Consider the following 12030-nt stretch of genomic DNA (forward strand, 5'->3'; position numbering starts at 1 on the left):
AGACCGAGCTATTTGTTCATTTACGAATTAAAGTACTACAATAATTTTTAACTTTTTTAATTTGTTTTTTTTTTTTTTTGTGATTACCAAATTCTTGCTCCGAAAATTCCTGTATCCATAAACTCTTGTCTCACTGTAATTTAAGAAATGATATACCAGGCAAAAAGCTATCATTCCCCTCTGTTAAAGTGTCAATCTGGTGGTGTACAAAGTTTTTTTTTTCTCTTCCCTTTTTTGTTTTTTTTTTCTGTGCATGCATACATTAAATGTCGTACTTATCTTCCGTCTTAGGACGGTAAAAAGCTACTTGAATAACCTCCAGGTTGTTGGTGGCGTACAGATATTTGTTTTTGATTTCTCTCGCCTTATGCATTTCTTATGCGTGTGCATGTGTGCGTTTGTTTATTATTTTTACATGGCAAAGGCGACGGTGTGTTGCAGCTGGAAAATGGTGTCTGTTGCCACAGTAGGTCATAAGTTAATTGGCCTGGCAACAGTCATTTGTTAGGCACTTTTCACACATGCACAAACCCACACACATAATGTCTATATATAAAAATGCCAGCTTACAATGTATGTTCGGGTGTATGTATGTAGTATGTCTGCTCATTTGAGTGTGTGTGTGTGTGTGTACCAGTGAGTGTATGGGAAACATTTACTGCAATGTTTTGCATCATTTATGCAATTGTAAACATTTCCGGTACATGTTTAGAATTGGCAACACAACTTTGTTTGTGGTTTTTGTTTATCCTCTTGTGTCGGCTTGTATGTGTGTGTGTGTTATGTGTATTGTGTTAGTGTGTTGCCATCATTATGTTGGATTTGTTATGACTCCATATACAGGATATTATTTCGTATATTCATGCATATGAACAGGAAGCTTTTGTGTGAAATACAGTAAACCTCAAATACACTCCCACACACACACATATATATATATATACAAACACACCCATGCAGACAAATATAAGTAACATATTTGCATACAAACAATAAAATTTCCTAAAGCAATAATAACAATAATTGCAATAACTGGAAATCATACCACAACACTTGGTTTGTTTCTATATTATTAGCTATTAATCCACTCGACGCAAATACAAATACAACAACAAAAAACAGTAAATATTGTATCAAATTTCTGTAGTATTGAGAAAGGCAATCAAAATTCTTTATATAGTTTATAAATATTGTGTAACGACCATCAATATGGATGTTACAGAACTAAAGAGGGCATCACTTGTAATATTGAATAAAAAACTAAAAATGGATGTATAAAACAGAAATGCAATATTTAAATGTAATAAATATTCTTGATCAGCGTGAAATTATATGCCTATATAGCTATGTCCGTCCGTCTGTGGAAATCACTTTAGCTTCTGAACGGTAGGGAGATTTAAGTTCTGGTATTGAAAATGTGCTATATGGGTCCACGTTTTGATATAGCTCCCATATAACTGCAGCGACAGGTTCAAGGTATTATACCCTACACCGCATGTTGGTCAGGGTATTATGTCTTTGTGCATTTGTTTGTAAAAGGAAACGAGATAGACCCATACTTCCATTTGATGATCTGCATAGAATCACATTCTGAGTCGATTTATTCATGTCCGTCCGTCTGTCCATGTATTTTTGTTCGCATTTATTTCCCGATCCAGATGAATTTTTTACAAATCATTTGCTTGGCCCAAGGACGAGCCCTATTGAAATTGGAGATGATCGGTAAAAATTTAGATATAGCTCCCATATATATTTTCGCCCGATTTGCTTTTTATCGTGCACCAAATGTGTAATATCAGCCCGAATAGTATGGAATTTTGCACTACAACCTGCAAATAAGTATGCCAAATTTGATTAAAATCGGTTCAGATATAGCTATAGCTCTCATATATATTGTTTATCCGATTATTTTTGTCCTCCGCAGCCGTAATATGCACAATATTTGGGGAAATACATTAAATACAGATTTGGATATAGCTCCGATATATATTACTTCGTCCGATTCACTTTTTATTGTGCACCAAACGTCTAATACTTGTCCCAATGCGATGTAGTTTGGCACTTATGACCGAATTGAGTCTAGAAGCTAGTATGTCAAATTTGGTGAAGATCGGTTCAGATATAGCTATAGCTCCCATATATATATATATATATGTGTATGAGTGATATGAAATACATGCAATTTTTGAAATCACTCATACGGTTAAGAGCAGGTGTAGTGAACCATGAACTTGATTGAGGCAACTCTAGTTGGAACCAAAAAAAACAAAAAAAAGTAAGTAAAGGCTATAAACGTACGGGGCCGATCATGTGATACCCTACAACACTACAATATGTTCGAAGTCCCCTTATATCCAAATCTATTTTGGAAGATTTTGTTTTTGAAATAATGTCAAAGAGCCCCGCCCAGAGGTTACAGTTAGTTTTTTGACCGAAAAATTTGGCCAATATTTAAGTATTCAAAAGAATTTACCACGAAAGTTGTGGTATATTTTATAGCTAAATATAATCCAATGGTCATCCAAAATGCTAAACTTCTTCCCTGTCCTTAACTCTCTTCTGATGCCAAATTCCCTGTCGATTAGTTTTCAATTGTGGCCTATAGAGCGACCCTAACCTTACCCCCATGCAAAATTTCGTGTGGATCGTAGTGTTGGGGGTGTAAAAATTTAGAAAATTTACAATTCAAATAAGTCAAATTGAAAAAATCGCATGCGATAAAAAAATATGACAAAAATTGAAAAGAATCGACAAAAGATATTCACTTTTTAGTGGTATATTTTTCCTCGATTTTCTTAGATTTTATCGTTTTATGGCAAGAGACCATTCCGAATTGATGGGAATTGTGAAAATCGGTCCAGTGGTTCTTGATTTATAAGCAGAATAAATAAGATCAATTTATTTATATATATGGCTATTAGCATCACTCTAACGATCAGATGTGATCTTTCAATGTATTTGATTTTACCCGCTAATTACTGTCGCAAATTGGTAGGTTTCTGCCCACTCCTAAACTCTAACTCCATGTAAATTTTCGCTTCGATTGGTTCATAATTGTGGCCTATAGAGCAACTGCAAAATTAGGATGTTTTCTGTTTCTGGTCCATTTCAACCCCTAAATATCGAGCGATCATCTCCAAAAACAATATGGTTCTATTCTGACCATAACCCCACCTTCATTTTCAATTTCATGAGGATCGGTTCATAATTGCGACCTGTAGCTTGATTACAAATTAACATGGACAGACGGACGGACTGACATACATAGCTAGATCGTCTCATCTCGGCGAGATGGGAAGATCCATATATACTTTCCTATGTGGGAAGCCAATATTTCGAGGTGTTACATAATTTTTGGTCCAATCAAACTTATAATACCACCAACACATAGTGTTGTAGGGTATAAAAACTTAAGCAAAAAATAAATACGACGTTGAGGAGAAAAATAAAAATAAAAAAATAAAATAAAACTTTAATTAGCAATTTATTAACTTTTTGGCGCTTTATACAGCTATCAAAAATTCACTCACATGGCCCTACAGTTGATATTTTTAAGGCTTTTACCACATACATTATATATTTACAATCATCAGCTTGATCTTTATTAAGTATTGAGCCCGGGCATCAGGGAAATACTGATTGCAACACCAAAAATAATTACGAGGGAAAATCCAGCAGATTATGAAATTATAGCTAAAAAAGACAAGTGTATCGGCGTTTTGAAAGTTTACATCGCATAGTAACTTACATAGAGGGACCACTTTCCCCCCACTTTCACACTTTTGGAAATTTTCGCTTTAAGATTCCTCGAAATCCGGAAATTTTAGCTCTCAAGCGAGCCAAAAAACGGTATATTCTGGCCCCTTTTTTAATAAAGTATTAAACACTTTCTTTGTTGTTGCAAAATAGTCAGGCTTAATCCCATTATTGTTGTTTTTATAAATTCAGATTAGGATATAGCTCCCATATATATCATTATCCGATATCAGATTTATTGTGCACCAAATGGATAATATCAGCCCAAATGGACTGAGTTTTGGCAATTACGACTGAATCCATCCTATAAACAAGTGCTTGAAAATTGGTGAAAATCTGTGCAGATATAGCTGTAGCGCACATATATATGTTTCATTTGATTTGGTGTTTAAGTCCTTCACATTCGTAATATGCATTCGACAACAATGATATTTGGTACCAGTTATCAGATACAGCCCAGGAATACCTCTGCCAAATTTTCAGATTTGGATACAGGTCCGATGTATATCTTCAACCGATTTCGGGTTAATTGTGCACCAAATGACCAATACCTGTCAAAAAGTCCTGAATTTCGGTACATCCGACCGAATACAGTCTAGAAGCAAGTACATAGCAAACTATAACTGCTCTAAAGCCAAATGTTATATGATCCACTTGAAATAGTTTCTTTTGTTACCTGAGCTCTGCTAAATATGCATAGTGGTGTAGGGTATCATATAGTCGTTCCCGCCCGACCTTTGACTATTCTATGCTGGTTTTACACAAGTAACGAAATCGTAAGCTCAATAGAAGAGGAAACCTAGGTATTCCCTCCCTTATCCCCCGATAAACATTACCATCAGATTTTTTTTCCATTTCAACCCCTAAATATTATGCGATCATCTCCAGGGTTCTATTCTGATTCTCCATGTTGATTTTCGTGAGTATCGGGCCATAATTGCCGGTAGAGTGATTACAAATGAACATGGAACAACTGACGGACGGACATACATAGCTAGATCGATTCAGCTCGGCGAGATAGGAAAATCGATATAGAGTTGCCTATGTCGGGACAAATATTTCGAGGTGTTACATAATTTTTAGTTCCACCTTGAAAAGTAAGTGCCATTGTCATTCCGTTTGTAACATCCTAAATATTCGTCGTAGACCCCATAAAGTATATATATTCATGACCAGCATAAGATTCTATGTCGGTCCATCTGTGTGTGGAAATCACGATACTGCAGACAATACTTGACGTATAACTTAAAAACAAAACAATTTGTATTGGGTCTAGGAGGGTTGGTATTGAAAATAAGATATATCGGTCCACGTTTTGAAATGGCCACCATATAACGGTACCTCCAGATATTCAATGTTTTTAACATTTTAGCTACATTTCTCTACGGATTTGTCTAAAAATTCGTATTTGTAGTTCATAATGTGTTCTAGATACGGCGGCAGAGCATTGGAAATTTAGGTCCACGTTTTCCTATAGCGCACACATAACGATACCCATCGATACTAGGTATTTTGATAATCCTAGTCATATTTACTCATGAAAATGTTTTTTTTTTTTTTTTTTTTTTTTTTTTTTTGTTATTTAAGTAGAATTGGTAGATGACAATCCTTTAAGTATAAAATTGTCTATGGAGGCTCCCGTTTTGGTATGGCCCCATACAGCGGCTCACCCACTTTTTGGTTTTTTGAAAAGTTTAGCAGTATTATCCAAACGGTCCTACTGGCATTTGTAGTTTAAGTGGAACACGTTTGAATTCAGATACTTATATATAAAAATAGTTTCTTTACCCAATGGTGAAGGGTATTAAAAGTTCGGCCCGGCCGAACTTAATTTCTTTGGGGAAAGTGTCAAAGTAAGAATTAGACTTTTCAGCCAATTTCAATCCCTGGACACTATCCGAAATTCAACAAAATAAATTTAAATATCCTAACGATTCTATCAAAACTGATATCTATATCATGATTCCAAAGTCTAAAACGCCAGATACACTCGCATCTAGATCTGACTCAGCTTGTCGAGATATTAATTTTGCAATATATAAAGCTGGGTCTACAGCCAACCAAAACCAGGTTATAATACCCTGTCCGCTTTTAAAAATAATAATTTCATACCAATCGTTCTGACATAAACATCATACCCTTATGAAGAGTATATTTATTCAATTACAATACCCACCAGCTTTTAATTAAACACATCCTGGTAAATATTAATTGAATTATGCTGTACGACTATTGACACGCGGGTTAGTAGGCGAGCCAACCTGGCTGAATGGGTTTCCAGCTCACAACAATAACAATAATACCAACAACCAATCGAACAAAACAACCAACAGGTGGAAGTTATCGAAGGTTATTTAATCCTCGTAAGGATAATATTATTTAATTGATAGACGCATGCCATGCTATTTCACTATTTGTAGGTCGTCGTATGGCGTGAACATTGTGCATGGCTGCTTACTGTGCGAACAAGCTGTATGCCCCCCACCTCCTTGGGGCATTAATGAAATCAATACATACTGACGCAACTAGGATGTCTGGCATAGCCACCCATCTATTTGGGAATGCCAATTTGGTTGCAGACAATTTTATAATGGAACATTACATATCGGAAGTCCGTTCTCGTCAATTCCAATTACGCAGGCATGGCAGCCCATGTTGGTATGTATCTATGTTGCGGAATTTGCCCAGTTAAATCTGGCAGCGGCTAGCGTTGGCCTGTGTGTGTGTTCCTGTTCAACAGTCATAGATTTAATTGAATTGGCCCGTTACATTTAATTATCGTCCTGGATGGTTACAAAATTAAATAAAACACAAGGCCATGGAATGCAATTGAATATGGCCATGTCGGGATATTTAGATAAGACATGATAGAATTATGGCCTACGGTCGTATCAAAATGTTAGGAATTTGTAGTTTTTAAATAATTTTGGTAAAAAGAAAACATTAAATATGATTTTAGAATTAAATGAAAACTGCAACAATGTGATGTCGACCATGCGATACTGTATATATGCACCCAGCAAAAACTCCCATTTCCAGTAATTGGTTTTTTGATCAAATGTTGATAGCTATATACAGGGTGAGATAAAAAAAAAACTGCAACAAAGTCAAACGCCATAATTTTTACATTTTTTTTTAATTTTATTAAATAAAAGCAAACAATTTCGGAAATAGCATTCAATTTTAGAATTAGTGTAAATTTGTTGCCCACCTTTGGCACGAATTATGGTCTTCAAAGGGCTAATGAAACCGTCATACGCTGCCCGAATGTTTTTTTTTTTTTTTTTGGCCCATTCCCGGCAAAGCGCTTATTTGAGGTGATCGACACTTTGGCATTTTTTAGTGCCAGCTTTGCTTTCCAAAATACTCCATAACCCAATAGTCCAACGAATTTACCATTGTGCGCTGGAAATGAAGCGAGGAACCTCATTTTGTAACCATTATTGGGTGGCGAGTGCTGCGTGCGATGGATCTGAGTTCTGTTAGAAAGTCCAAGGTCTGGGGGGCAAAAAGTTTGCTTGCCCAAGGCTTTAATATACCCTCCAGAATATTTTCGATATGATATTCGGCATATATTCTGATGCTACAGTCGATTAATACGAGCGGAGAGCGACCACACCATCACCATGGCTGGTATCCAACCGAAGGTGCACATTTTCAGCTGACCTCTTGGAATGTTTTCTCATCGGAGAAAACCAAATTTGGCAGTTCACAACTTTCGACCAATCGAAGCAACTCCTTAGCTCGTTTGAATCAATTTTCTTTCTGTTGCGGTGTAAGTTCTTGCACTTTTTTTGAATTTCAATGGCTTTAGCCCGAGGTCATTTTTCAATATTTGCCGAATGGAATATTGCGATATGTTCAGCTCACTAGCCATTTTTCTGCCTCTGCGACGCGGGTTTCGATCAAGTCGCTTCTTTACTTTTCGAACCATTTCTGCTGATGTTGCTGTTTTCTTCCGTCCACTTCCTTGACGTCGGGCTACGCTACCAGTATCACGGTAACGAGCGATGGTACGAGACACAAAAGAATTTTTCACATTTAAATGCTGGAGTGCTCTAACGATAGCCACTTGCGTCTGGAAAATTCTCACTAAAATGCTTTTGTACGCTTGTAAACAATATAATGAACTGTCACTAGAATAATTTTAACAGTTGTCGTACGAGTGGCTTAGAAATGACAGGAGTCTGAAATTGGTTGCAGTTTTTTCATCCCACCCTGTCCAATCAACCTTCAAGCCAATTACATTTTCAAGGTCATGTTCTGGGAAATATATTATTATTTTTAGGCCACTAAAAGTCGACTAATATAAATTGTATTGGTTATGTTGAAAGTAATTTCTTATATTAACTTGTAACGTATTGTGCGGCTCATGTAGCTACCAATTTTTTTTTTTTAGTGTACAACTCCGTCAACGAAGTAGAAGTGATCAAACAAGTTACTGATGTGTTAAAAAAGATCCTAGACTTAAACTATGATTAATTAATAGATAGGATGCTAAATTATAGCGAACATCTGCATAATCCATGTTTATACCCTCCACCATAGTATGGAGGATATATTAAGTTTGTCACTCCGTTAGTAACATCTAGAAATATACTTAAGGCCCCACAAAGTATATATATTCTTGATCAGCTTAACATTATGTGTCGATTTAACGATGTCCGTCCGTCTGTGGAAATCACTCTATCTTCCGAACGAAATGGAGTTCGTTATGGATAGTACAGCTTATGACAGAAAATTGTCTGTGCAGGTCCACATCTTCGTATAGCCCCCATATAACGGCATTCGGTATTTTGATGATTTTGGCGATATTATTCACCGGAATTGTTTCAAATTTGGTATTTGAAGTTCTTAATGGATACTAGAGCCTAAGACAGAAAATTGTCTGTGCAGGTGCACATCTTCGTATATCAAATTTCAGGATTTCATTTCTATTCTTTACATAATACCAAAGACACCAAAATAACATCTACATCCAGACACCAAGTCAAATTTTAGGATTTCAGCTCTATTCCATCGCTCTATACCAATTTAAGTACTTTAACCACCTCCATAACCACCTCCAAACCTCAGTCTCAGATACTAAAAAAGAGGTATACTGAGTTATCCACTTTTGGAACTCCAGCTCTATTATTTCACCCTATTTAGTGCCAGTTAGTATTTGTGAAACAATTATAGTACACATTTCCAAAACTACCTCCATATCTTAACCACAGACACCAGCAATGGCATCTATATCAAATTTCAGAATTTCAGCTCTATTCCTCCACCAAATTTAGCACGATTTAGTGCTTTTCGGAAATAAACCGTGACCTCAGTATCAATTTTGACGATTCCAGCCGTATACCTTCATCCAATACCAAATTTTAGTACCATTTAGTACTATTCGTACAAATATAGGATGCATGCACAGATACTCAGTAATATAAATATCAATTTAAGAATTTTGTCTTAACCTTTCACCCCATAACAAATAGTAGTACCATTCAGAACTTTTCGTACAATTACGATACACATGAATAGCGACCCTAATAGCAAATATCAGACTTCAAGCTCAATCTGTTCACCTAATACCAAACTGTACCAAATTTAGTACTTTTCATACAATTATAGTACACATTTCCGAAACCACCTCCATGCCTCAATTTTAGATAACAAAAGAGACTTAAAATATCAAATTTGAGGATTCCAACCCTATCCCTTACCCAATACCAAATGTTGTACTATTTAGTACTTTTCGTAGAAATAAAGGACGCATTTTCAAACCACCGCCAAATCTTATACACAGATACCATCATCGAAATATCAAATCTCAAAATTTAATCTATATCCCTCACCCATTCAGTATTTTTTGTACAATTATAGTACACATTTCCGAAACCACCTCCATATGTCCAAATTTCCATATATATGGTAAGAAGCATTATAAAGTTCGTCATTCCCTTTGTAACTCTCGAAATAATCATGTTAGACCCTTGATTAGTGTAAAATTCTTAGAAGATTTAGCCCTGTCCATCTGTTGTAATCACGCTATCGTCAAAACGAATTAAGATGGGAAGCTAAACATTTGCATATATCTTATTTATCTACAGGCAGATCAAGTTTGAAGATGGGATATATCGGTCCACGATATCATGTAGCCCTCATGTAATGGTTCCACCCGATTCTCGGCATTTTGATGATTTTAGACACATTTTTCATTGGATTATCTCAAATTCTGCACAAAGAGTTCATTGTGAATTTTCTATATACGATAGATATCGTATATCCCCCATATAACGGCACCTCCCGATATTCAAAATGTTGATGATTTAGCGACATTTTTCACTGGAATTTTCTATAAATTTACACAAGGAGTTCATTGTCAGTACTTCATCCCCTGAAGGAGAATTGTCTATATAGGTCCACGATATCATATATCCCTTATATAACGGTTCCTCGCGGTTCGGTATTTCGATGATTTTTGCCACATTTTTCAATGGAATTGTTTTAAAATCCACACAATGGGTTCCCTCTGAGTACTTTACCCCCTAGAAGAGAATTGTCTATATAGGTCTACGCTTTAAGTATAGCGCCCATATAACGGTACCCACAGATACTTGGTATTTTCATGATTATAGCGATATTATTCACCGGAATTGTTTCAAATTGCGTATTTGAAGTTCGGAACCGTTACTACAGTCTATGACAAAAATTACTTATGCAGGGCCACGTCTTCGTTTACCCCCCATATAACGGTTGTCATTTGAGCAGTATTTTTCGTCGGAATTTGTTTGGAAATTTTTCAAGGTTCTTCTAAATGTTGGGTCGTATAAAAAGTTCGGCCCGGCTTTTTAGGTTTATTTTAGTTAGGTGCTTTTTTTACCTGTTAGCTCTATCGGTTATACAATACCATTTTAGAAGTTTAGTACCATGTTAGAACTTTTGGTTGATTTAATGTTTGAATTTACACAAATTCTTTGGTACATCTATCCTGCAGTTTATCAGTGACTCCCATTCCAAATTTCCCGTTGAAAACTGGTGACAGTAAGATTAAGACTAAAAAAACTAAGGACTAAATTCGCCTCCTTTGTGACTTTAATAGATAAGATACGATGGATGTGGTAACCGTTGGAATTGCAATTTTCGAATTTCGAAAAAAGGAAAGTTGTGCTGAATTCTGCTAGGTTTGTGCTCAATTGTGCCGAAATTTTTTGTTGAAATTCGAAAAAATTTCTGGGATATTCGAAATTCGAAAATTGCTATTCTGGTATACCTTCGAAATTGTCGTGTTTTTCGAAATTGGTAAGATATATCGAAAAAAATTTAACGGCACAAATGGGCACAAACCGTGTACTACTCAGCACAAACTTAAATTTTTCGAAATTCGAAAATTGCAACTCTCAGATTTTTTTCGAAAAAATCTTTCTTCGAATATTTCAGAAATTTTTAGCGAGGTTCGAAAAAAGATTTGCGGCACAATTGAGCACAACTTTCCTTTTTTCGAAATTCGAAAATTGCAATTCCAACGGACACCACATATACAATGGTCCAATATGAAAATAAATGTGTTACCACCTGAGTTGCAGAGCTCGAACAAGGTTGTACTTGAAATGTGAATTACAGAGACACAGATTGTTTATTTTAATATTGAAAAGATAATCGGACGACCTCCTTTGAGCTCATGCAAATGATTTGGGCCTCAATTCTTGTTCTACATATGAAAATATGAAATAAAAACTTTTATAAAGAAAAGAAATGTCAAATGAAAAATTGTATAAAGGAAATATTTTTCATTTTATATTTTCATAAAACAAGAATCCAACCACAGGTGAAACCATTACCCAAGTGAAATCTTTAATAAATCCGCTTTTAATTAATTTTTTACGGTTAGATTTTTTTGTTGTTATTTTTTATGCCACCCTCATCTTGCATTAAATATAAAAGTTTAGACGTAACGTTCAAACATGGGTAAATAGTATATATACGTAGTACATGTACTTTATGTACATTTTAAATAATTTACTGCCAATAAACCCTTCTGTATGTGCATGGTGATCCCATCCATCAGTTCACAAGTTATTAATAATTATCTTCGAAATATTGATTTCATTATTAAAACTTAAAATATTTTTTGTACCCAAGAATTTTTTTTTCCTTTTTTCAGTTTTTTTCAGTTTTCTATTGACAAGTATCATAATAAACTTTACTTACTTGAATAGGTTTCATTATCAAAATTAAAATGATTTTGATGTTCATGTTGCCTCAAAATTTCATACATATATTCTCAAA

At 35.2% G+C, this 12030-nt stretch overlaps 1 protein-coding gene across 10 annotated transcripts in view; it reads left to right on the forward strand.

The window, feature by feature from the left end:
• Positions 1-12030, forward strand: part of LOC101889956 (uncharacterized) — a 414061-nt gene that overhangs the window by 14049 nt on the left and 387982 nt on the right. The gene's annotated exons all lie outside the window — the stretch shown is intronic.

The sequence above is a fragment of the Musca domestica genome, unplaced genomic scaffold, assembly GCF_030504385.1.
Source record: "Musca domestica strain aabys unplaced genomic scaffold, Musca_domestica.polishedcontigs.V.1.1 9, whole genome shotgun sequence".
NCBI classification, from domain to species: Eukaryota; Metazoa; Arthropoda; class Insecta; order Diptera; family Muscidae; genus Musca; species Musca domestica.